Source organism: Budorcas taxicolor, chromosome 11, assembly GCF_023091745.1.
Source record: "Budorcas taxicolor isolate Tak-1 chromosome 11, Takin1.1, whole genome shotgun sequence".
Taxonomy (NCBI): Eukaryota; Metazoa; Chordata; class Mammalia; order Artiodactyla; family Bovidae; genus Budorcas; species Budorcas taxicolor.
Window position 1 is genome coordinate 30625085 of NC_068920.1, and position 26363 is coordinate 30651447.

At 41.5% G+C, this 26363-nt stretch overlaps 9 non-coding genes across 9 annotated transcripts; 4 read left to right on the forward strand and 5 right to left on the reverse strand.

The window, feature by feature from the left end:
• Nucleotides 1–53: 53 nt before the first annotated feature.
• TRNAT-AGU (transfer RNA threonine (anticodon AGU)) lies at nt 54–127 on the forward strand. The gene has a single exon. It is a non-coding gene; the product is annotated as a tRNA-Thr (tRNA).
• Nucleotides 128–853: 726 nt separating this feature from the next.
• On the reverse strand, nt 854–926 carry TRNAF-GAA (transfer RNA phenylalanine (anticodon GAA)). Its single transcript has one exon. It is a non-coding gene; the product is annotated as a tRNA-Phe (tRNA).
• Nucleotides 927–1616: 690 nt separating this feature from the next.
• TRNAA-UGC (transfer RNA alanine (anticodon UGC)) lies at nt 1617–1688 on the forward strand. The gene has a single exon. It is a non-coding gene; the product is annotated as a tRNA-Ala (tRNA).
• Nucleotides 1689–5840: 4152 nt separating this feature from the next.
• TRNAA-CGC (transfer RNA alanine (anticodon CGC)) lies at nt 5841–5912 on the forward strand. The gene has a single exon. It is a non-coding gene; the product is annotated as a tRNA-Ala (tRNA).
• A 2361-nt stretch (nt 5913–8273) lies between these two features.
• TRNAA-AGC (transfer RNA alanine (anticodon AGC)) lies at nt 8274–8345 on the reverse strand. The gene has a single exon. It is a non-coding gene; the product is annotated as a tRNA-Ala (tRNA).
• Nucleotides 8346–14603: 6258 nt separating this feature from the next.
• On the reverse strand, nt 14604–14676 carry TRNAR-CCG (transfer RNA arginine (anticodon CCG)). Its single transcript has one exon. It is a non-coding gene; the product is annotated as a tRNA-Arg (tRNA).
• A 1152-nt stretch (nt 14677–15828) lies between these two features.
• Nucleotides 15829–15901, forward strand: TRNAK-UUU (transfer RNA lysine (anticodon UUU)). Its single transcript has one exon. It is a non-coding gene; the product is annotated as a tRNA-Lys (tRNA).
• Nucleotides 15902–19231: 3330 nt separating this feature from the next.
• TRNAA-UGC (transfer RNA alanine (anticodon UGC)) lies at nt 19232–19303 on the reverse strand. Its single transcript has one exon. It is a non-coding gene; the product is annotated as a tRNA-Ala (tRNA).
• Nucleotides 19304–23266: 3963 nt separating this feature from the next.
• Nucleotides 23267–23339, reverse strand: TRNAF-GAA (transfer RNA phenylalanine (anticodon GAA)). The gene has a single exon. It is a non-coding gene; the product is annotated as a tRNA-Phe (tRNA).
• Nucleotides 23340–26363: the final 3024 nt, after the last annotated feature.

A 26363-nucleotide genomic window follows, 5' to 3' on the forward strand; every position in this document is an offset into this window, starting at 1 on the left:
TTAATATGTAAGCATTCTCTGACAGAAGAAAACGAGACAGAGACTACGACGTGGGCTCCGTGGCTTAGTTGGTTAAAGCGCCTGTCTAGTAAACAGGAGATCCTGGGTTCGAATCCCAGCGGGGCCTTCCTGGTTGTGGCCTGGACCTTTTTCCAGGTATACCTTTTGCTCTTAAAATTCGATTTTGGCAGGTTTTTTCCCCCTATCTTCAATCTCCTTCCACCCTCCAGTTTTGGACATAATAGGTAGTTTCCAAAGGTTTTGGAAACAAAATGGAACTGATTTTGGTACATCCGCACGATCCCGGGCTATATTAAGAAAGCAAAGCGCAGGACCATGATTTTAGTACACTGCCTATTTTCTTAATGTTTCCTTTTGGATATACAAACCACATCTTGCCTCAGGATTTTTCTTGCAATGTTATCTCAGGTATTCCAATCCTAATTTCATGTAAAAGTTAGGGCCTGGTACATATGTATGGGACAAGGGCAAAATGAAAATATAGGTTCCCTTACTTAAAAAACAGGGGAAAGTTATCAGCAAAGATAGTAAAACAAATTTAGCTTTATTTTTTCTTCACTCTCTCGACCTTTTATGGTATTTTAAAATTTGCTACTTGATGTCGCTATAATTAAGCAAAATTAGCATCATAAATTATAAGCATGAACTTCACTATCCATCTTGCACACCAAAACCCACAGAGCATTGCAATCGCTGTGCACACAAAGGAGAAGCACCTGGGCCACTCTCACTGAGGGTATTTCCCTTGCTCAATCTCATCGGACGTCAGGTACAAGATCCGGAGGTTTTATAATGGTTCCCTCCTTTCGGATATAAACTAAAATGCTCAAGCTGCCGAAACCCGGGATCGAACCAGGGACCTTTAGATCTTCAGTCTAACGCTCTCCCAACTGAGCTATTTCGGCTCCCCAGAGATGAGTTTTCCAAACATCTATTTTTTCAAAATTGAGATTGCTTTTCTACCCATTTTTAGAATGTTTCAGGCTTCTCAAGTGTTGTTAATGATCCACAATATTTACCCACCCAAAATGTTTGGAATGTCTTCTGTGAATGGCACTTGCATTCAATTCCTGGCTATGTGGGATGGTAGGAGAAGGTGAGAGACAGGAAAGTCATAGGGATTCGTTAGAAAATTTTCTGCTCCTCTGACACGGCTCAGAATATTACAGGAAAATATATTTTTAAAATTTCTTAGAGTTCCTTATTTTTTTCTTTTCTTTTTTTTGTTCATTCTTGCATAATCTTCAAAGATGCTGAGAAAGTGATTAATTTTTGTTGATGTGGGATCAGTTTTCTGCTTCCTGGCGATGATTTCTAGTGAGCGGGTTGCTGTCTTTTATGCCATTCCGTCTACTCTGCCATAGGCTTTTGGCCTAGGTCTGACCCGGCTAAGAAGAAACTAAGAGCAGGAATAGTAACAGTTTGGATTCAGAATTTACTATACTTGGGCAAAAACCATTCATCAAAAAACTGATTTAAAAATTGTAGAAGTCTCCGAATTAGCGGAATAGATATTCTGACAAAATAGTCTTGTCAAAGAATACAGAAAATGGGTTTATTTCCTAATATATGGAAATAAGAGAGGGCTGTTATAGGGGGATGTAGCTCAGTGGTAGAGTGCATGCTTTGCATGCATGAGGCCCCGGGTTCAATCCCCGGCATCTCCATCCTTTCCCCCTGCTCTTTAATGTACATTATATATGTTCCTTCAGTCCTGCGGACTCTGCTCTCCTACTTTTCCACCTTTCCTTACTTTCCCCCCCTCACATGGAAAGTAAATATTCTTGCTAGAACAGCAGAAGGAAGAAACAAGAGAAGAAAACAAACAAAAAAAGAATAGTCTTATTCCACATCCAGGAATGTCACCAATTTAACCAGCTTTTTCACCTAGACTATCTTAACAACACAACTTGAGAGAAGGAAGATCCAAAATAAGATGGGGGGGAGGGGAGTGGAAAGAAACCCTTGTGCAATTTAGTTAGCCTGAAAAATCCTAAAGATAGCAGTCATGAAAAAAATGATGGTGCTGTGATCAGGATTCCAACCATTCCTGGAGAAAACACTTTGGACTGCAAACCGAATGCCTTAGATAGACAATTATTCCTGAACTTTTATCATATACCTGGAAGAGAACACATGAATTACAACAAGGTCTCCTGTTTCTCCAGTAAGAGCTTGGAAAAAGACAAAGAAAGCTCCACCACTGACCTGCTTTGATTTTGGAAACAAAGTGATGTTCCTCCTCTGCCATTAGAGAACATCTGACTTTAAAATAAATTCAAGTAATGGAGAGGTCTTGGCTTCTACAAAGTCACCCATCTCTCTGTTTCCTTCCCATCCTTTCCACTGAATTCTCAAAGAGTTGAGAAACAGATGCTCAGCAGCAGGTGTGTGCTGTCAGGCAGGAGACATTCCCTTTCAATAAACCAGAGTCCATGAACAGTATTTCTGCTCAAAGTTGTCCTTTGGGGACTGGTGGAATTGATGTTGTTTTCTTTTACAGATGGCTTAAGAGATGTGCAGTTTCTGCAGAAATGATCACTTTACCTGGAAGCTGATGATAGAAAATGGGACTTTTATTGGTCTTCTTCTAAGGAAATTTTAGGACAGCAATAACCAGTTTAAACCAAAAAAAGAATGAAATCAACCTAGATGCAATCTCATGTATTAATAATAACCTCCTTATCTATTAGAACTTTTTTCAGCCATGTCGTGATGGTTCAAACCTATAGCCCCTGCAGTGGAAGCAGTCTTAACTGCTGAACTGCTAGGGAAACTCCATTACCTCCATGTCTTAATGTGTAGCTTTAAGTTCTCACTCTACCTGCTTTGGGGGCCATCTACTCCTAGCCACATAGATGTATGAACCTGAGGTTCAGAGATGTCCACAGAATTCCAGCTTCAGGTTATATACATATGTGTAGGTAGACATCCTCAAGAGGCTATCTTGTAGGCATTTAAAATATGTTATGTACAAACCCCAACTCAACTTTATTTCCCTTTTATTGTCCCACCTTATGTTCCTTATGCAAAAATAACTCAACAAACCAATAATAACAACAAACAGAATTCCCACCACTTTCTCTATTTTTACTAGCTTTGTGAAATACATCCATATCTGCATAAACCAATCTACTTGCAAGTCTTCCTAAGTGTTGGACTTCAAAAAGAGCCCTAATCCTGTATTAGTCTATCAGCATCCACCAAGTTTCTCCCTTGCCTTCCATCATTCAATTCACTGTTTTATTTATCTAGCTGATCCTTGAAAGAACCTCAGAAGTTGCCTTCTTGTCTCAGTTAGGACAGAGCAAAACATCACTGAATTGTATACATTTATGCGTTCTCATTCTATTGTAGCCCTGGATTTGCCCCCAATACCCTGCTTCTCAGAATCCAGTCAAAGCCAACAGCAGATGTGAGAAGTTGGCAACACCCTAACGTGCTCTAAAGACATTCCTGGAAGAAAGCCAAGTTCCATCTGGCTTCTGTATAAAAATTGGAAACAGTGTAGGAGAAAAAGAAAAATGACTCCTCAAAAAGAATCAGGCAGTCATCAGTTATAGAAGATTTACTGAAGTATAGGGTCCACGTGGTATGTAGCTTACTAACAGAACATAAGCTAAGCATGTATGGGAGTCCAGGGAATCTTGGACTCCAGTATTGCTTTTTCCTTTCCTCATCAATACCGTATTTTAAGAATACATCCACCTTTCCCCATTAAAAAATTTTCTTTTATCATTTTTACCCCTTCTCACATCCAAAGTAAATCCATTACCCAAAAGATGCCTTTAAGCTGATCTATTTCAACTCTATGACTCTGACATCTATCAACCTAACTGCATCAGCACAAGTAAGATAAGAGGAAATAAGAGAGTGAGCCCATGCCCCCTTTTGTTATATAAAACAGTTTACCGAGGAACAGGAAAGAAAAAGAAGGATACAAAGGAAAGGGAAAGAGGCTCATAGTCAATTTTTGCTAACAGATTCCTTTGTATTCTCAGCCGTGTCTGTGTCAGTTGAAAGACTGAAGGCTGAGAAACAGAAAACCTACCCACTGATTTTTCTCTCCTCCCACTTCCCTCTCACATGGATTGTTGCTAGTAGTTGAAATTACCAAAGGCGGCAGGATATCAAACCCCAACTTTCTCAAAGTGTACAAGGCAACAACATTTCTCAAGGAACGTCATGCTTTTCAGACTTTAAGTAGAGAAAATTATTAGTAAGGACAGTAGAGACTTGGTCAACATAGCTCAGTTTGGAAGAGCTTTAAAGGTTTCGACTAAAATCGGGAATCTTTTCCCATGATTTGAAAAGCCCATAGTTTGTGTCAAAACAAATTCTCCTTCCTGTAACATGTCTCCCTGATGCAAATGCTTCTGAATTCACTTGCTCAAGAAAAGGGCTTAGAAGGCTAAAACAAGAAAATTCAGAATCGAGTGCTTCCATAGTCCCTGCCTTCACCAATAAATACTTTGTCCAGTGTTTTCAAGCGATTAAATGAAAAGCTTCCTGGGTTACTTCTGTCAAAATGATACGAAACATCACGATAAAGATGTACAGTATAAGGCTTTGGACTTGTTATGGAAGCTGAAAGAACCCCAGTGAAAAAAGAGCCATTACTCTGCTCTTTCCTGCACGGTCACTTCTATCTGCTTTGCTTTCCAATTCAAGGACTGCCTCAATTGTCGTGTTCTGAAGATTTCTAGGGTTCTTTTTTAAAAGTATCTATGTCTGTGATAGGTGTTCGCATTATGATAATGGGTTCTCTCAGGGAAACCAGTTTGACAGTTTGCTAGGTTCCCCAATCTTGTTTCAGCACCCTGCGTTTGCCCTTTCTTCCCCCAGACTAGAAAAATGTCAGTGCTTTTTGTTGTTATTGTTTTTGGCCACCCTGCTGCTACTGCTGCTAAGTCACTCCATTTGTGTCCGACTCTGTGCGACTCCACAGAAGGCAGCCCACCAGGCTCCCCCTTCCCTGGGATTCTCCAGGCAAGAACACTGGAGTGGGTTGCCATTTCCTTCTCCAATGCAGGAAAGTGAAAAGTGAAAGTGAAGTCGCTCAGTCGTGTCCGACTGTTCTCGACCCTATGGACTGCAGCCTACCAGGCTCCTCCACCCATGGGATTTTCCAGGCGAGAGTACTGGAGTGGGGTGCCAGCGCCTTCTCCGTTTGGCCGCCCTAGGATATCTAGGATATCTTAACTCCCCCACCAGGGCTAAACCCCGCATCTTCGGCAGCTAAAGGACGGAGTCCTAACTACTGGACCTCCAGGGAATTCCCTTGTCAGGTTTTGTTGTTGTTGTTGTTTTTAAATTGATAGAACCTTAAAGCTTCCCCCCACCCAAGTCCTTTGAGAACAGCCCTCAAGAGGTGCGGGACCCCTGGCTTAGAATCAGAATTGAAGACAATCTCAGAACACGTGGTGGTGTGCAAGGGAAGAATGCGAGTCAGCTGGGAAAAGGACGTTGGACGAGCATCCCACCCTACCTGGTGTGGCGTTCAGTTCGGCTGCCTCTGTAAAGCACTTCATCGGAGCCGGTACTGCTGAAGATTTGTGTTGGAAATTTGAGACTTTTTCTGGTGAAAGAAAGCAATTGTCACTTATTTCCTCTGAGTGAACCTTGGAGAAGGCTAACAGGAGCGGGAAAGTCTTAGAATCTAGAAACTCCATCAATCGGACTATAACTTTACTGAAGCCGCTAGTAAGTTAACAAGCGGTGGAATTAAACCCAATGGATTTTCTCCACCAGAAAATAAATCCAATCTCAAAAGAAAAGTAATAATTTATAAATGATCCCCAAAAAGCTCCTCAGTAGCAGGGGGTGTAGCTCAGTGGTAGAGCGCGTGCTTCGCATGTACGAGGCCCCGGGTTCAACCCCCGGCTCCTCCATCTGCGCTTTTTCCTCATCCAGTCTTTTGATTTTTTTTACACATTTTCCCACGTTTCCTTTGCTTTTATCTTTTTTTTAAATGTAGCCCAATGGATTCCCTTTAATATTACACCATTTCTACTCCAAGGACATTGGTGCCATCCAATGCGGGCTTTCACAGAAGGAAAAAAAGAAGGAAGAGAAGAAAATAAGGAACCACACTCATTGGCATTTCCTCTGTCAGAAGCACCAAGTCTGCAGTCGTATTAACTGACCCTCATTTTGGGCCCCATTTGAAAGTATCCCTACATGGCAGGACGGGGAAAGGAAGCAAATAAGAACAAATAAGCAGTTCCTCCAAGTTTTCTTAGTTTTTGAGCACTGGCTGGTCTAAGAGGGGAGGAACAGAAAAGCTTCCCTCTGGTTTCCTTATGCCTTTCTTTCCCCAGCTCCCGCTGCCGCGCCCACACCTGTCACTCCTGCCTGGGCTGCAGAGAATCTGAGATAGGATACAAGGCAACAGACCCCTAGTATTTCTTTGTGAGTGAATGGAAGTTGGCCCAAGGTGAGGCGGCACTTAGTAAAACCTTTGCCATGCAAACGTTTAAAATATGATTTGAAAGAACTAGCTCACGCTCATTTTATTCCATATTAAATCGACTTCCGCAGGAAATTTACACAAACTGTGTACTAGAAGACACTCGCTAACTCCCCACCACCCCCTCAACCAAAACACCTGACTAAAGTAAAATCTCAGAAGCCCTGCGAACAGCAGATTTAGATTCCTTACCTTCTACATTTCCTCACTGAACTTCACTTTTCTGTTCTTGTTATTAAATGAATTAACAACACCTCATGTAACACCATACTGATGGCCCAGAAGATGTAGCCAAAGGTGTTTGGGTGAAAATAAGAAGAGATATATAAATTGCTTGTATTTAACAAAACAAGCAAACAGAAACCACTTTTTTAGAAATCAGCACAAACTACCGAATATTGTTGCTCTGCACTTCGTTTTCTGTGGAAGTTGAGTGTTAGGAGAATGTACAAAAATTGTTCCATTTTTCTTTACAAAAGACTTTGCAAGATAACTTTTGTAGTAGAAGAGGACGTTCTAAAACATGAAGTCAAAAATTTTAAAATAGTGTCTAATCTCCATCATTTGGAGAAACTAAAACCTGACTCCTAGTTCATTCAAGATCACAAGGAAGTAGAGATCCATCAGAAGCTCAGCTTCCTCTGGATTCAAACCCTGGATAGATGTTCAAAAGAGCCAAGCCACAAAGCCCCTTCCCACCAAGGCCATATCTGGGCTTTCTCCACTCAAGCATGTTGGAATGCTGCTGTCTAAACCATTTCAGGGCGAAGATTCAAAGAATGAGTTTTCTTTCTCTTTTTTTCTCTTCTTTTTCTTTCATTCTCTAGACTCCTGACATGGGTGAGTAGACAAAGAAATGAAAAATAGCTTAGGCCACCTTTTTCCATTTTGCCAACCATAGATTCTCAGGGTATTTTTCCTTTTGCTCTTCATTATCCTCACTCTATTTGGCGTGCAGCCCTTCTACTCCCTTGGCGAATCTCTCAGGCAGCTGTCAAAAGCCATGAGACATCAGAAGTTCCCATAAAGAATACTCTGGCCACTGTAACCCGTGAGACAGTCCATATTTTGGATACACGTTTCCAGGAGAAGGGAGTATCTGAGCCTTAGTACTGTGAAGCCTCAGCCATGACATGCATGCCCATGTTAACTCAAGTGCCCTCAGCTGGAAGTCTGAACGTGTTGCTCCTTCTCTTGGTAACCTCCTCCGGATGGCTGATTGCCCACATCATCACATCAAGGGGCCTGCACCTCCAATGCTTCTGGCTATGAACCGCAATTGGAAATGCTAGAAGAAAGGTACAAAAGAGCAGAATCTGAAAAGTTTCCTGGGGAATTTAGATCCAGATGGAAAGAGAAAACGGTTTCCAAATGTTGCGGCCTCTCTTGTACTGTCTATAAAATCAAAGCTGTAGCGTCGTGGTAACAAAGCCGCTGTCATGTTCCAAGTCCAGGTGCTGAATGTAGGACTTTGAAAGACTACAAGACTGCCTGAGACACATACTCCTCACTCTTTGTTTCGGTCAAGTACTGTGAATTAATTCACCTCTTGTCTTTAATTCACACCCGGACCAACGTTCCTTCGGCTGTATTCCGGGAACGCGTCTTTTTACTCCAAGTATTACTTTTTAACGAAGATCATGGGTTCTGGTCCCATCACTTCCTTGGGAGATCCAAGGAATGTCAAGCCCCATAATTAAATGTTACACAAGTTAAAAAGATCTGTGTACAGAAACCACCGCGGCGGAATAACCTCAGCAGTGTGGGAAACGCATGCAACTTGTGGAGGTGCTGGGGATTGAACCCAGGGCCTCGTGCATGCTAAGCACGCGCTCTACCACTGAGCTACACCCCCTTGCATCAGAGTGCTACGATACTGTCCCTTGTTATTTTTTAAAAATCGTTGGAGAAAGGTGTTGGTAAGATAAATTCAATTCATTTCAGTTCAGTCGTTCAGCCATGTCCGACTCTGCGACCCCATGAATCGCAGCACGCCAAGCCTCCCTGTCTATCATCAACTCCTGGAGTTTACCCAAACTCATGTCCATCGAGTCAGTGATGCTATCCAGCCATCTCATCCTCTGTCGTCCCCATCTCCTCCTGCCCCCAATCCCTCCCAGCATCAGAGTCTTTTCCAATGAGTCAATTCTTCGCATGAAGTGGCCAAAGTATTGGAGTTTCAGCTTTAGCATCAGTCCTTCCAATGAACACCCAGGACTGATCTCCTTCAGAATGGGCTGGTTGGATCTCCTTGCAGTCCAAGGGACTCTCAAGAGTCTTCTCCAACACCAGTTCAAAAGCATCAATTCTTCAGCACTCAGCTTTCTTCACAGTCCAACTGTCATATGCATACATGACTACTGGAAAAACCATAGCCTTGACTAGATGGACCTTTGTTGGCAAAGTAATGTCTCTGCTTTTGAATATGCTATCTAGGTTGGTCATAACTTTCCTTCCAAGGAGTAACCCTCTTTTAATTTCATGGCTGCAATCACCATCTGCAGTGATTTTGGAGCCCCAAAAAGTAAAGTCTGACACTGTTTCCACTGTTTCCCCATCTATTTCCCATGAAGTCATGGGACCAGATGCCATGATCTTCATTTTCTGAATGCTGAGCTTTAAGCCAACTTTTTCACTCTCCTCTTGCACTTTCATCAAGAGGCTTTTGAGTTCCTCTTCACTTTCTGCCATAAGGGTGGTGTCATCTGCATATCTGAGGTGATTGATATTTCTCCTGGCAATCTTGATTCCAGCTTGTGCTTCTTCCAGCCCAGCATTTCTCATGATGTACTCTGCATAGAAGTTAAATAAGCAGGGTGACAATATACAGCCTTGACGTACTCCTTTTCCTATTTGGAACGAGTCTGTTGTTCCATGTCCAGTTCTAACTGTTGCTTCCTGACCTGCATATAGGTTTCTGAAGAGGCAGGTCAGGTGGCCTGGTATTCCCATCTCTTTCAGAATTTTCCACAGGTTATTGTGATCCACACAATCAAGGCTTTGGCATAGTCAATAAAGCAGAAATGGCAAGATAAACGCCTCCATTATTTTCAGTTCTTCTATTTCTGAAACCTCTGGGCTGAACTCTTGTCTTATGGCTAGGGCAGGCAAAAGAGAAATTTATTCTGGACCAAAAAACCTTTAGATCTTTCCACAATCCTCTTCCCCATAAGGGGCGGTTTTCCCAACTGCCTCTTGTGCCAGTTCCAGTTCACCACGAGGGAGAGTCCCAGAACTCAACCTTCTGTTATGTCATCAGATCTTCCCTTTAGAAAGTCTTCCCTTGCCCACAGCTACCAAAAAGATGCAAAACGTAGTTCAGTTCAGTTCAGTCACTCAGTCGTGTCCGACTTGGCGACCCCATGAATTGCAGCACACCAGGGCTCCCTGTCCATCACCAACTCCCGGAGTTCACTCAGACTCACATCCATCCAGTCCGTGATGCCATCCAGCCATCTCATCCACTGTCATTCCCTTCTCCTCCTGCCCCCAATCCCTCCCAGCATCAGGGTCTTTTCCAATGAGTCAACTCTTCGTATGAGGTGGCCAAAGTATTGGAGTTTCAGCTTTAGCATCAGTCCTTCCAAAGAACACCCAGGACTGATCTCCTTTAGAATGGACTGGTTGGATTTCCTTGCAGGCCAAGGGACTCTCAAGAGTCTTCTCCAACACCACAGTTCAAAAGCATCAATTCTTTGGCACTCAGCTTTCTTCACAGTCCAACTCTCACATCCATACATGACCACAGGAAAAACCATAGCCTTGACTAGACCGACCTTTGTTGGCAAAGTAATGACTCTGCTTTTCAATATGCTATCTAGGATGGTCATAACTTTTCTTCCAAGGAGTAAGCATCTTTTAATTTCATGGCTGCAATCACCATCTGCAGTGATTTTGGAGCCCCCCCAAAATAAAGTCTGACACTGTTTCCACTGTTTCCTCATCTATTTCCCATGAAGTGACAGGACCAGATGCCATGATCTTTGTTAAAAAGTAGTACTTGGAATAAAAAGACGGGTTCCTAGAGTACAGCCAAGGGGACGTTGGTCCAGGTGTGAGTTAAAGACAAGAGGTGATTTAATTCACAATACTTGACCGAAACGAAGAGTGAGGAGTATGTGTCTCAGGCAGTCTTGTAGTCTTGCAAACTCCTGCATTCGCCACCTGGACTTGGAACATGACAGCGGCTTTGTTACCACGACGCTACAGCTTTGATTTTATAGACAGTACAAGAGAGGCCGCGGACAGAGGAAAGAGGAGAAATGTGAGGGCTCCTGTTGTAGCATCTCTCAGATCAAGTTATTTGCGCAGAGGAGAGTGCAAGGGAAGCTGCGCGCAACCTGTGAAACAGATTCGTTTTTCCTAAAACGTTCCAAAGGTTGACAAATCAGCAAATTTCATCAGTCCCCAAGGCGGAAAAGGACAACACTTTCCATCTTTAGGCAAACATGAGTGCCATTGTTAGTCTACAATTTTTGGACAAAAATCCCAAACCTGGCAGGGGAGGGAATGGGGATGGGAAGATGGGTGCCCGGATGGGTTATATTATTACCATACTGGAGAGACGAGCGTTGGGAAGTGGAATCAGCAGAGGGAAGGTTGGAGAAGGGAGAGTAACTTGGTTCTTGGAGGGGAAAAGGATGAAGCTGATGCGGGGCAGAAAAGAGAAAGAGAGGCAAGCAGAAGAAGAAGACAGAAGAGGATCATTTGGAGATGGATCTCAATGGAGAGGCGCAGAGGTGGAAAGTGCCCAAGCGAAGCCTCGCTGCTGCACTTTCTTCAGGCCCTGGGGAAGAGAAGGCTCCTTCCCAAGGCAAGTGGTTTGAAAGACTGTGTCTCACAAAAAGATACGTCCATTTTAACCAAGATTTTATTACTCCGAGCGTGCTTTGCTCCACTTTCTGTCGCGGTAAACACAGGTTGAGCATTTTCGAGGGCGCACCTGTGGTTGCGTGTATCTGGAGCAGTAGCCCCCGTATCCGAGGTTTCGGAAAGGCGAAGTTGTTCGTATCCCCAAATGGCAGCAGCTTCGAATTTAGAAACGGATTCCAGCTGCAGTTCTGTGCTTGGGCATTTCAACTGGCATCAACAGATTTTAGCATGTTTGGTTTTAAAATACAAAGGAAAGAATGGGGAAGGAGGTGAGGTTAAGTAGTAGCGAAATGTTTTGGGTTTAAATAGTAATAAATTCCCACTGAAACCTTCGTATTCCCAGGTAGCTCAGTTGGACCCGCATCAGGACCTTAGTCGGAAGACCCAGGATTCAAGACCCCGTTCTGGTGTAGATTCTTTCACTTTCCCCATAATTTCATACATACACAAAAAAACTACTGAACCCTGCTTTCGTTTGGAGCCCGTTACTAGTCACATGCTTATTCTTTTGTTTTAGCCTCTGTTGAATGTTACTTCAAAATCTTCATAGAAATCAGACAGTGACATAGGTTCTATTCGTCACCCTCTTGTTGAATGTGGGTGCTAACCAGTGCAAGAGCCCTGTTAGAAATTTGCTCTCTGCAGCAAAACCTTTGCTCTAAATCGTTTTAAACACTCTCTTCTTTTGTAGGTCTAAAAGAGAGGTCATTTTGGTTTTATAAAAAGTTTAAAATTGAACTTAGATATAAAGAAAAATAGAGAGGACATTACAGAAAGTTTCCCTATACTCTCACTCAGTTTCCCTAGTAGGATGATACATTGGCCAAATAAATGAACTGAAATTGATAAATTTTAGAAAATAGAATCCATAATCTTTTCAGATTGCCTTAGTTTTGCCTAGTACACCTTTTCATTTCCAGGATATTGAACCAGCAATGCTAGAAAGGATCTAGTCTAATGTTTAAATTGGTGAAATTTATCCAGGGGACTTCCTCTTGCCAACTGTGAGGTTTCTCAAAACCATCCAAAAATGACACTGATTTTATTTTTTTTAAGAATATCTAGGGAAAGCTGATTTTTAATGTTGAGCAGGTGCCTTCCTTCTGCATCACAGGCAGATTCTTTACCACGTGAGCCACCACCCTTCTGCATACAAGATCATGTGTTAAATCCCTTGTATCTCCGTGTGTTTTCTCTACTCTGTAAGCAAATCCTTCTTGCTGCATCTTTTCATTCATTTTCTCATGAGTTCCCTGCTTATATAACAAGAAAACCAATGGTCCAATGGATTGCTTTTGCAGCTGTTCCAATGCTAGAGGCTTTGGTTCCACATAAGGTGGCTATTTTGGCAAAAGGACAATAGAATGGAAGAGGGAAAAGTCTATCTTAAATCCCCACCAAGAAAAAGAGGCCCAGGGTAGTCCCTGGCAGTTCAGTGGTTAGGACTGCACAGTTTTCACTGCTGAGGATGCAGGTTCAATTCCTGGGTGGAGAATTATGATCCTACAATAAGAAAAAGAGACTCACCCCTACTTTAAGGGGAAATTCGCCTTCCTTTCTACCACTTCTAGAGAAGGATTCTGAGCAAGAAAATTCAGGGTCATTATGGTATCAATAACTATACACGCCTTAGTACTTCTGAAAGATGTACTCCTTAGTACTCCTGAAAGATGATGATGCTGTGAAAGTGCTGCACTCAATATGCCAGCAAATTTGGAAACTCAGTAGTAGCCACAGGACTGGAAAAGGTCAGTTTTCATTCCAATCCTAAAGAAAGGCAATGCCAAAGAATGCTCAAACTACTGCACAATTGCATTCAGCTCACACGCTAGTAAAGTAATGCTCAAAATTCTCCAAGCCAGGCTTCAGCAATACGTGAACCGTGAACTTCCAAATGTTCAAGCTGGTTTTAGAAAAGGCAGAGGAACCAGAGATCAAATTGCCAACATCTGCTGGATCATGGAAAAAGCAAGAGAGTTCCAGAAAAACATCTATTTCTGCTTTATTGATTATGCCAAAGCCTTTGACTGTGTGGATGACAATAAACTGTGGAAAATTCTGAAAGAGATGGGAATACCAGGCCACCTGACCTGCCTCTTCAGAAACCTATATGCAGGTCAGGAAGCAACAGTTAGAACTGGACATGGAACAACAGACTCGTTCCAAATAGGAAAAGGAGTACGTCAAGGCTGTATATTGTCACCCTGCTTATTTAACTTCTATGCAGAGTACATCATGAGAAATGCTGGGCTGGAAGAAGCACAAGCTGGAATCAAGATTGCCAGGAGAAATATCAATCACCTCAGATATGCAGATGACACCACCCTTATGGCAGAAAGTGAAGAGGAACTCAAAAGCCTCTTGATGAAAGTGCAAGAGGAGAGTGAAAAAGTTGGCTTAAAGCTCAGCATTCAGAAAATGAAGATCATGGCATCTGGTCCCATGACTTCATGGGAAATAGATGGGGAAACAGTGGAAACAGTGTCAGACTTTATTTTTGGGGGCTCCAAAATCACTGCAGATGGTGATTGCAGCCATGAAATTAAAAGAGGGTTACTCCTTGGAAGGAAAGTTATGACCAACCTAGATAGCATATTCAAAAGCAGAGACATTACTTTGCCAACAAAGGTCCATCTAGTCAAGGCTATGGTTTTTCCAGTAGTCATGTATGGATGCGAGAGTTGGACTGTGAAGAAAGCTGAGTGCTGAAGAACTGATGCTTTTTAACTGTGGTGTTGGAGAAGACTCTTGAGAGTCCCCTGGACTGCAAGGAGATCCAACCAGTCCATTCTAAAGGAGATCAGTCCTGGGTGTTCTTTGGAAGGAATGATGCTGAAGCTGAAACTCCAGTACTTTGGCCATTGGAAAAGACTCTGATGCTGGGAGGGATTGGGGGCAGGAGGAGAAGGGGATGACAGAGGATGAGATGGCTAGATGGCATCACCAACTCGAGGGACATGAGTTTGATTGAAGTCCAGGAGTTGGTGATGGACAGGGAGGCATGGCATGCTGGAATTCATGGGGTCGCAAAGAGTCGGACACGTCTGAGTGACTGAACTGAACTGATGAGGTATAACTTGGTGATAAGACACCAATGACAACATGCAAGGTTATCAGTAATTAATGGGTATACTAATTTGGCCTTTTAAAGATGCTTGTCCCATTTCAGGTTTTCTTTTCAAGGTCAGCCTTTAGAGGTCAAATGAAAACAGATTCTGTTTCTTGGCTGAGAAGAAAAGAACGACCACGAAGGGACTCGAACCCTCAATCTTCTGATCCGGAATCAGACGCCTTATCCATTAGGCCACGCGGCCAGTTGATGAAGTCATGCTTTCAAATTTGAAAGCTGAAACGTGGTACGTTTCTATTTTCAAATTTCTAATTTCAGTCAGAGGACGATTTCATTGACAACATTTCCACCCCAAAGGGCATAAAACTGCATCAAATCCCTGACAATAATTACTAAAATTAATAAATGGTAAGGCGTTCAGAAGTGATGCAAACTTTGAAGGCTGTCTTGCCTAAGTCACTGAAAATGATGATACAGTTTCGATGGAAACTAATGAGCCGAGAACTGAAGTCTGCAATGAAGGAGTGATGACAGCATAAGGAGAGGGAGCTTCAGAACTTGGCATGTTCTGATCTGTTCTATTGCAAAGACACAAAGGCACATCCTCCAAGGAGAAAAACCTGTAAGCTCAAACAGAAGAGTAGCAGCTAGGGCCTGGACTGAATGAGTCTGAAGAAACACCTCGTGCTGTTTCCTATGAAATTGTTTTAGTTAAATCCTTTTCCTTCTAGAAATGGGTTCAATGAGAAGCATTAGATTAGATAATGGTCCCTTGTTGTTTTCCTGTGTGGAGAGACTGTTGGTTCTAGTAGAAACTGAAGAGTGGAAATCCACACCACATTGGGCCTGACCAGCAAGAGCTGTTACACTTGGTTCTCAGCCTCCCATCAACTAACTCCAAGACCCCCCTTGCCAAAGGAATGCTTGGGGGCAGTCTCAACAACCAGCAGAAAGGGACCTGTTACAGAACATTTTCTTGCATCTTCAAATTCCTCCTCCTTCAACTCTCTTTCTCTCTGCCTACAAAGGCTGCAAGAAAGATGTGCAAGACAATGAAGAGGGATACAAACAGAAATAGTGTGAGTACTGTCTGGAGAAATTTAGGTGAGGGACTTGGCAAGAAATGAAACTCTCTGTGTCTAGCAATATGGTCTGAAACCCAGCAATGCTTTGTCTAGGAGACACAGCATCTCTGGTTCTGAAAACCTAGAGAAGGAAGACAAAGAAGAGAAGAGGAAGGAAAATGTTCCTGATAATTGCAACATTGCTCTCAAACAGAATCTTTTTAGCACTGAGGAAAATTCAAGAAATCTGACTTGGAAACTAAAACCTGAAAGATAAAATAAATTGGCCAAATGTGCAAAGATAATTACTCAGGGAAAACCTAATAATAGGAGCCTGGGTATCTCAGTCGGTAGAGCATCAGACTTTTAATCTGAGGGTCCAGGGTTCAAGTCCCTGTTCAGGCATGCAATACTCTATTTTATCTTTATTCACACAGGAATGAGTTCCGGGAAAAGATGCCCTGCTTTGTATGAGTATGCATGCAACTCTTGGTAATCCTATTGAAACTTTGCTCGTTGCTTTACAAGGATGAAATGATTGTGTGATGAATTTAACAACCCTAAGGGAAAGTCTTGGGAAATTGTTCAGACTAGAGACTGCAGACCCAAAGGTTTGGATTTTATGTAGTGTTTAGAAGAGAATCTCTTTCTTCAATTGACCGGGGGTGGGGGTGGGGGTGGGGAGGTGGAAATCAGCCAAGACTTCTGAACTCTAATAACAAAGATAAAGTCTTGAAACCAGAAACACAAGACACTTCAGCCAGCCATATAGAAAATCAATTCAAATGACAGCAGCTACATCAGAAATGATAGAGTGGCACATTTTCCAAGTGCTTAAAGAATGGAATTGTCAGTCCAAAATACTATATCCAGAGAAAATATCCTTCAGAAATGAAGAAGACAACAAGATAGTCTCAGATAAAGGAAAACTAAGGTAATTTGCTGCCAATGAACTACCTTAAAGAATGGCTACAGTAAGTTCTCCAAACAGAAAATAAATGATAAGAGAAAAAACATTGGATATCAGGAAACAAACAAACAAGCAAAAAACATGGTGAGTACAGTAAACTTTCCTTGTCTTGAGTTTTCTTAATTATGTTTGAAACAAAAGTATAACAGTTTTGAAACAAAAGTATACCTCTGTTGTGGTTCTAAGTATATGTGAAAGAAATGCTTAAGACAATTATATCACAAATGAGGAAAAGTAAAGTGACAAAAAGCAAGGTGAAGTTGCTACATTTCACTTGAACTGGTAAAATGGTGACACCAGTACACTCTGATAAGTTAAATATCTATAATGGAATTCTTAGAGTAACTACTTTTAAAAACATCTGCACAAAGAATACAGTAAAAAATAGTATAGATAAATGAATATGAAATTCTAAAATATGTACAAGTGGTCCATAAAAAGGCAAGAAAAAGAGAACAAAAAATAAAAATAACAGAGAACAAACAAAACAAAAAATTAAAATTCCAGACTTAAGCCCTGCATACCAATAATTACATTAAATATAAATGGTCTAGCGGCACCAATTAAATCCACAGGGTAGATTAGAAAATATGATCAAACTATAAGCTGTCTATTTATAAAAATATTTACCTCAAATATAACCTGTAAATATATAATCAGTTTGAAATTAAGAGGATTTAAAAAAATGTCATGCAAATGTTAATCAAAAGAAAGCAGTATATCAATATCAGATAAAATAAACTTTATAACAAAGAAAAGACAAAGGAGGACATCACATGATCAAAGTGCCCATCCATCAAGAATGGCATAGCAATTCAAAATATGTATGTGCCAAATCACAGAGCTGAAAAATATGTGAAGAAGGAAAAACAAAAACAAAACCTGATAGAGCTGAAAGGGAAAATAAGCAAATTTACCAATAAAGCTAGAGACTTCAGTGTCTCTCTCAGAATAATTGATGGAACAACTAAACAGAAAATGCCCAAGGACACTTTTCAAATCCATCAAATATCCAAGATAGAGCATATCCTGGGACATAAAACAAACCTCAACAAATTTAATAAACTTGAAGGATACAGTGTGTTCTCTGACCACAGTGGAATCGAACCAAAAGTCACAGAAAGATGAGGCAGATTTTTCAAACAGTTGAAAGCTAAACAACACAATTCTAAATAACCCATAGAATAAAGCAGAATCTCAATGGACACAAGAAAAGAAAAAAAGTCTCGTATTAGTCATCTAAGTTTTCATTGAGAGAGCCAAAGGGAAAAAGAGCGAAAAAAGCCTAAAGCAAGCAGAAGGAAAAAAATAATAAAAATCAAGGTCGACGTAGGGCGGGGGTGGGGGTGGGGGTCGGGGCGGGGGGTGCCGTGGGCAGCACCATGGTCAGGAAATCCGGTATCGGCTTGTCTCCCAAGGTCTTGTAGCTCTGGTTCTGAGATCCACAGGGTCCAAGCTGAGGACAGGAACGGACAGCAGGATGATCCAGCGATTTTTTGCCCCTCTTAATATATACGGAATCCGGAATCCTTTACTGAACGAAAGAGCACCAGGGAGATTTGGCCCCTGGGCCCGACGTGCAAAATGAACTTGCCGTTTGCCAAATTATTTCTTGAGATCCCACTGTCCTCGTGGAAAGGGCAGAGCTTCCCACTTTCAGACAAAATTTGGTGCGACAGCCAACTCAGGTACTAGCTCTAGAGGAAATTCTAAATTATCCTTGATGGGCGAAGCAAGAAATCGACCTTGTTCATCAGCTCCCCCCGTTGATTCTGAAAGTCAGCCAGGTTTGGCAGATCTCAGCCTTTGAGGCGAGAGAGCTGAGCTGCTTGGGAAAGTTAATGCCAGGAGGGCGATTAGTGTGGGTCAAGGCGAAAGAACTTGAGAGCAGAAAGCAGGGAATGATAAGGAAAGGCAAGCTGAGACATGGTGGAGTACAGGGCTGCCGCACGGCCACAGGAAGGTGGAGGAGGAAAAAATTGGACAAACGCTTAGGTTGACAAAACATCTGGCTGGGAGGAGAGGCGGTGAGCTGCCCGTCTCTGCTGCGCTTCCTCTGGGTACACGGAAAGCTCACAGCTCCATGCTCGATAAAAGAAGCGAGCCTGCGGGCACTTTTCCGCAGGAAGATCCCCTTCGTTTTGCTCGACTGTCGCGGCTTTTGGAGGACTTCGGTGCTCTTTCCCGGCGTCGAGTTTCTGTTTTCGGTGGATCCGGGTAGGATTGGCGGTTTCCGATCGCGGGGCAGCCGGGCCCACAGCGTCCGGACACACACGCGCCAGTGGTAGGAGAAGCGGTCAAAATAGAAATGGGATCCGCCTGCGTCTTTAGATTTCAGCACCACAGGTATACGTAGGAGTGAGGGTTTTTTCCTGTGTTGAGCTTGGAATGCAAGATATGAAAGGTAAGCCAGTAATCAAGTATCTTTAACTTGAAACGGTTTTCAGAAGCTCACTTAACTTCCCTCTAAATAGTTTGGTGTGTCAGTTGTCAGAACTTTAATCTCAGGGCCAAGAAGTCCAGACTCTGTTCTGATTAGAATCCCGTTCTTTGTCCCACTTGGTTTTTGTCTTCCTTCTGCTGTGGCAATCGTCTCGGTGACGTGGAGGTTCACAGCAGGAGATGAGGGATTTCACCGAAACCCATTGGGTTATGTTTTTACCATCTATGTGTACAGGACTATAAGGAGGAAAAGCTTAGGAGAGCTAAATCTGTCCCTTGAAGAACAGTTTGAGCCTATTCCAGAGAAAAACAGAACCAACGCCTGGAGGTGCCGGGGATTGAACCCGGGGCCTCATACATGCAAAGCATGCGCTCTACCACTGAGCTACACCCCCTCGCTGGCTACCTTATTGCTAATACTTTTCTGGAAATTAATTTTATTTCCTGAGGTTCTGGATTCCTGAGCGTCTTGACAGTAGCGTTTAATGCCAAGTTTTAGGCCGGAGACCCTCAGAAACCAAAGAAGGATATTGATACTCTAGCGTATAGAAGTTGTGCCAGGGATCAGTCCGGGGCAAGGCAAAAGATTGGAACTTATCAGATAAGCTCAAGAAGTTTCCACCGTGGCCTTAAAACGTGGTTGGGTCTCCTATTACGCCTGACAAGAAATCAGATCAAGTCTCGGTATCTGGCTCTTAGATTTCCTCCAAATATGTCTTAGTGGCTCAGTGGTAAAGAATCGGCCGGCCAGTGTAGGAGGTGCAAGAGACGCGGGTTTGATCCTGGGTCAGGAAGATCCCCTGCAGTAGGAAATGGTAAACTACTTCTGCATTCTTGCCTGAAAAATTCCATGGACTAAGGAGCCTGGCAGGCTACAGTCCACGGGGCACCAAGAGTCAGACGTGACTGAGCACACATGCACAAAAATGCCTTAAACTGAGACATCCAAGGCCATTGAAATTCAGCTTCTTTCTAGCCTAAAACGCTCCGTGGTATTTGCTGTTTGTTTGTTCCATGGGAATTTTAAGGACTAGATTTGATGGAGGAAAGCCACAACCAGTAAAACACCTTAGAGCGAAGCAGTCAGCCCTGCAGTCTAAGGGGCTTTTTTTTTTTTTTTTTTTTTTCCTCTCTTCTAACCTATGCACCGGGGTAATTCAGCGGACCCATCAATGATCCAAAATCTCTTCTTCATAAGGCATGAATGAAACAACAGCTTTAGCAATGGAGAGGAGTGTTAGACTATGAGAGTGAGACCAAAGACAAACAGCCACAAGATATTAGGGATAAAGATAAAATATGTGTGTGTTTGCTCAGTCATTCAGTTATTTAGGAAGGCAGGAAAAGCCATGTCATTACAAATGGAAAAAATTGCAGAAAATGTTTTAAAAATTCTTTCGGAAATGGGAGAAAGATTGGAAATGGAGAAGATGAGCAAGCTTTGCTCTTGTTAAACTCAAGATCTATGTGGTGCACGCTTGTGAGAACATTACATGGCAAACTCAATTACTCCCAGCCTTGGATTTGTGAGTAATCAATAGACACATGGATGTGGATGGTGGATAAAGACAGAAAAGTGTGCTCATTAGTGCTATTCGTAGGAAAATAAGCTTGTTCCTGGACATTTCTTGAATACTGGGATTTACTATGATTAAAACTGTGTTCTTTGAACTATACAAGATCACAAGAAAACACATTTTCTGACAGTAGATTTCTAGTGGTTAATACCTTCTCCTTCTGGTTTGCCCATTAATGAACTTTTGCTAATATTCACAAAATAATTTTGAGTTCCTCTTGAAATTAGAAGAATATAATTTGCCTGACAGACTTGTACCTTCAGTATTTTTTAGCTCGTGAACTGCTAAGGAGGATTATTGTGACTGGTGCTATAAAATATGATGCTTTCCAATATTAAGAAGGTTGGCAGAAACACTTCTGGGTCATAATGTGTTGCACCTGGAGAAAACTGCCTGTCTATTGGATTCTCAGGGATTCATAATAATAAGGTATACTTTTTTTTCTTTTTGCCCCATGAACAAGTTGGGAATTTTAAAAATTAAATATTTAGAGCTATAAAAATGTTGAGTAACTATTTTGTACACCTGAAACTAATATGATATTGTAAATCATCTATACTTCAAAAAAATCTAGACTATGGATTCATTTAATATAGAATTCTTATGAGGAATTAAACTTGTAAATTGAGAGACAGAACACACTCATGCCATATATACTCAATTCAGAAAATCGGAAAATCAATGACATACAGGTTTAATACTGCACTGTCCAAAATGGTAGCCACTAGCCACTTTGAGTATTAAACACTTGAAAAGATGAGATGTGCTGTAAGTGTAAAATATATACCAGACCTCAAAGACTTAATATGATATTTAAAATTTAACCCATATCACTAATAATTTTTATTGACTACTTATTTAAGTGATGGTTGATATACCAAGTCATTTATATAGTCTTCTTAAATTAAGACCATCTATTTTTATTTTTAATGTGACTACTACAAAATTACAAGTTATAAAAGTGACTCATTTATGGCTTTATTATATTGCTATTGGATAGCCATAGCTACAAGAAGATATTACATGTTTAGGTGTTGTTCTGGGAGAACCCCAGAACCATTTGTGTGGACATGACACAAAGCATTTACTTGCATGATTTCCTTTGATAGTTATAGTAGCATTTTTGACATAAATATTATTAGCCTTATTTTTAAGATATTGAATGGAAAACTAATTATGTTTTGTGAATTACCCAAGACCTCTCACTTCAATAGAATGTAAAGGGATCATTACTGAATTAGGCAATACAATATGCTTAAGTGATGCTGTTTGTCCAATCAAATGTTTCTTTATGAGATAAAATGCAAGCTACTGAACTGAGGAGGGATAAGTAGCAGCTAATGGGTAGTTTCTAACACCAAGTTCCTGTATAGTGAATGTCTCCATATTGCCCCTACTGCTTCTAAGTTTGTAACAATTTTCCATTTGCAACTTGATGCAGTTCTAATGTTGAAATATTGTTGCTTATTTTCTTTTGACTAATGTCCAAGAATTGTTAGTAGAAAACAGACACTGTGAAACTGAAACAGAAATTCAAAAACAAGAAAATAATTCAAAATGACACAAGGGATAACAAAGAGTTTCAAGGGAAAAAAGTTGATATAAAAAGGAAAAAATGTATTTGTATCTGAGTCTTGATGACTTTACTGTCAATTTGCTTTCATTTTTCAGTATTCTTGGTCCCTTTGTGAAAGTTCAACAGAATAATTCTTAAAGAAGTGCTTATTTTCATTCTTTCCTAGATAATAAAAGAGATAAGATGTGCAAATTCTAAATAGAGGTGCAAGATTGAAGGAATGTCTTGTCAAAAGCAAAACTTGCGATGGTCTTGTAATTGTTTAAAAGTTTGAGGATGTTCACCAAAGCTCCTATTCCAACAGTTTAAAAAGGGGGTGGACTCAAGATGAAAACTCATATTTTCTGATTGGAATTTTTTTCTTGTGTATACCACTTCCACATATATACAATTATACAGTGTAATAATCCTTTTTCTACAGCTTCCCCACCCCCACCCTCCAACCACCACCACCAATTTTTGTGATTAAAAAGATCACACACATGTCGAGTCCAGCTCGACAGCACAGGTTCCTGAAAGCGGGAGGAGACAAAAGAATGAGAAACACTCAAGAAAGTTACAGTGGGGATCAGGGGACCAACACCACCACGAGGTGAAGGTGCCCAAACTGATCTCAAGCCTGCTTTATTATACTTTTTGAGACTTGCTTGTACGTGTTTACATGAGCATAGCAGGCCAGGTGGCCTTCAGTGATAATCCTGTGCAGTTAACATTTAACATTTTTGTATTCCTGTTTTTCTTCCTCAAGGACAGACCCAGTTAATCTTTATGTGCCTCCCAGGGGTTGGTTTTCCATCCCCAGGCATACATCTTGCTTTCAAGATGTTTTTTTTGTTCCTTCTTGGATTCCTTCAGGAGTCACATAACTGAGTCATGGCCTTTCAGCAAGATTGTTTAATTCTTTTGCCAGGCCTTTTAGTAGGCTTGTCTCCGAGACACACACACATCAAAGCAGAAATGAAATTTAAGTGCAAGAGGTTGTAGCATGTTGTAATTTCCTAGCTCCTAGGAAAATAATTTCCTGGGTTTTAAAACTTTAAATAAAATGCCTCAGTGGGATAGCAACCAAAAGGGAGCGAAACACACACACACATTCTTTGATTGCATTTGCGAAAAGCCGCAAATACTGTTGTCAGATACAGACTCGCGATTGCAATACAATTGTTATCTAACGGGTTGGTAATTACGCGAAAGTAAAACCAAGCTGCCGAAACCCGGGATCGAACCAGGGACCTTTAGATCTTCAGTCTAACGCTCTCCCAGCTGAGCTATTTCGGCTAGCTGTTTCCCCAAAATAGCAGAGTTTTCAGTCGTGAGGGCTAAATTTACCTCTTTCAATATCGCCCATTCATTCGCCCCCATATATACGGGCTCCCCTGAAATCCATGTCTAAAAATAGGATCCAATTTTAGGAGACAGTGGATGGGTTGATAGAAAAGGAGGGAAGTAGAGGGAAATAGATTAAAAACAGAAAGCTGCATATAGTTTTGCTTGGTCACATTCGGCTACTCCACTGACTCAAAGGCTGCTCAGAAAACGGAGGGAATTCAGAATGAAATTATCGACTCATCTTTCAGGTTTTTTTCCGTCTTGCTCTTCAGTGACAAGGCTAAAAGAATGATTGGGCACGTTAATGTGGAGACCGGCTTCTTGCTTCGGATGGAAGAAATTAGGAAGGAGCCAATTCTCTTTTATTCACTCTCTTTTCCTGGCTTTCCTTATGCTGACACGTGGCCAGTTAGTGCGCGGACCAGAGAATAGAAACCGGAACCACTTAAAGACAATCCGTCGGATAATGTGTTTATTTCCGTGTGAGCAAGCAAAACGTGTTTTTTAAACGAGAAAAGTAGATGCATGTGTATGGTTTCCAATCCTCTCATAAAGAAAGGATACACCATTACTGAACGACACCTCTCATAACAGAAAGATCCTGAGGATCCTTTTTGAAATAGTAATCATATTTCTGAGGAAGTCTTCAAAGATTGGATAGTTGGCCAGACACAAAAGCCATTGTCTCAAATCCCACTATTTCTTAAACCTTTAAATTATATCCTCTTAACCTGCGACCCTGGGAGAAATGGAAGGGTAGCAAACCAAATAATACCGTTTCTGCTCTTAAGTCATTTCATCCCATCCGTTCTTTCTAAGGTTCCCGCCCTAGCAGGAACCTCAACTTCCTGGAGGCATTTTTTCTGCAATGACCAGGACAGATTTCCTAGTGGAACTTTTCCCCTGACTTCAACCTCTCTCCTCTTCTCTTTCCTAGTCTTATAAAATTTTTCAGCTCCTCTCCTCCTTAAGAAAAGATGACTACAGTCTGAGAGAAGGTATTTCAATGCTTATGTTTAAGGAAAGACATTATCTGTGAAGAACTTTTACAAAACAGTAAGAAAAAGACTAAAATCTCATTAAGAACAAATTAACAGCAGGTCACAAAAAGAGGATACCAAAAATAGCCAATAAGCAGTTTAAAAGGTGCCCAACATAATATGCCCTGAGGGAAATGTAAATTTAAAAACCAAAAACCGAATGAAATAATACTTCTCTTCACCGCTCAATTACCTAAGATATAAGCATCTGAATGCAGAGTTCCAAAGAATAGCAAGAAGAGATAAGAAAGCCTTCCTCAGCGATCAATGCAAAGAAATAGAGGAAAACAACAGAATGGGAAAGACTAGAGATCTCTTCAAGAAAATTAAATATACCAAGGGAACAAGTCATGCAAAGATGGGCTCGTTAAAGGACAGAAATGGTATGGACCTAACAGAAGCAGAAGTGTTAAGAAGAGGTGGCAAGAATACACAGAAGAACTGTACCAAAAAGATCTTCATGACCAAGATAATCACGATGGTGTGATCACTCATCTAGTGCCAGACATCCTGGAATGTGAAGTCAAGTGGGCCTTAGAAAGCATCACTACGAACAAAGCTAGTGGAGGTGATGGAATTCCAGTGGAGCTATTTCAAATCCTGAAAGATGATCTGTGAAAGTGCTGCACTCAATATGCCAACAAATTTGGAAAACTCAGCAGTGGCCACAGGACTGGAAAAGGTCAGTTTTCATTCCAATTCCAAAGAAAGGCAATGCCAAAGAATGCTCAAACTACCGCACAATTGCACTCATCTCACATGCTAGTAAAGTAATGCTCAAAATTCTCCAAGCCAGGCTTCAGCAATGCGTGAACCGTGAAATTCCAGATGTTCAAACTGGTTTTAGAAAAGGCAGAGGAACCAGAGATCAAATTGCCAACATCTGCTGGATCATCAAAAAAGCTAGAGAGTTCCAGAAAAACATCTATTTCTGCTTTATTGACTATGCCAAAGCCTTTGACTGTGTGGATCACAAGAAACTGTGGGAAATTCTGAAAGAGATGGGAATACCAGACCAGCTAACCTGCCTCTTCAGAAACCTATATGTAGGTCAGGAAGCAACAGTCAGAACTGGACATGGAACAACAGACTCGTTCCAAATAGGAAAAGGAGTATGTCAAGGCTGTATATTGTCACCCTGCTTATTTAACTTATATGCAGAGTACATCATGGGAAACGCTGGACTGGAAGAAACACAAGCTGGAATCAAGACTGCCAGGAGAAATATCAATAACTTCAGATATGCAGATGACACCACCCTCATAGCAGAAAGTGAAGAGGAACTAAAAAGCCTCTTGATGAAAGTGCAAGAGGAGAGTGAAAAAGTTGGCTTAAAGCTCAGCATTCAGAAAACGAAGATCATGGCATCTGGTCCCATGACTTCATGGGAAATAGATGGGGAAACAGTGGAAACAGTGTCAGACTTTATTTTTTGGGGCTCCAAAATCACTGCAGATGGTGATTGCAGCCATGAAATTAAAAGAGGCTTACTCCTTGGAAGGAAAGTTATGACCAACCTAGATAGCATATTGAAAAGCAGAGACATTACTTTGTCAACAAAGGTCTGTCTAGTCAAGGCTATGGTTTTTCCATTAGTCATATGGATGTGAGAGTTGGACTGTGAAGAAGGCTGAGCGCCGAAGAATTGATGCTTTTGAACTATGGTGTTGGAGAAGACTCTTGAGAGTCACTTGGACTGCAAGGAGATCCAACCAGTCCATTCTAAAGGAGATCAGTCCTGGGTGTTCTTTGGAAGGACTGATGCTAAAGCTGAAACTCCAGTACTTTGGCCACCTCATGCGAAGAGTTGACTCATTGGAAAAGACTCTGATGCTGGGAGGGATTGGGGGCAGGAGGAAAAGCAGACGACAGAGGATGAGATGGTTGGATGGCATCACTGACTCGATGGACATAAGTTTGAGTGCACTCTGGG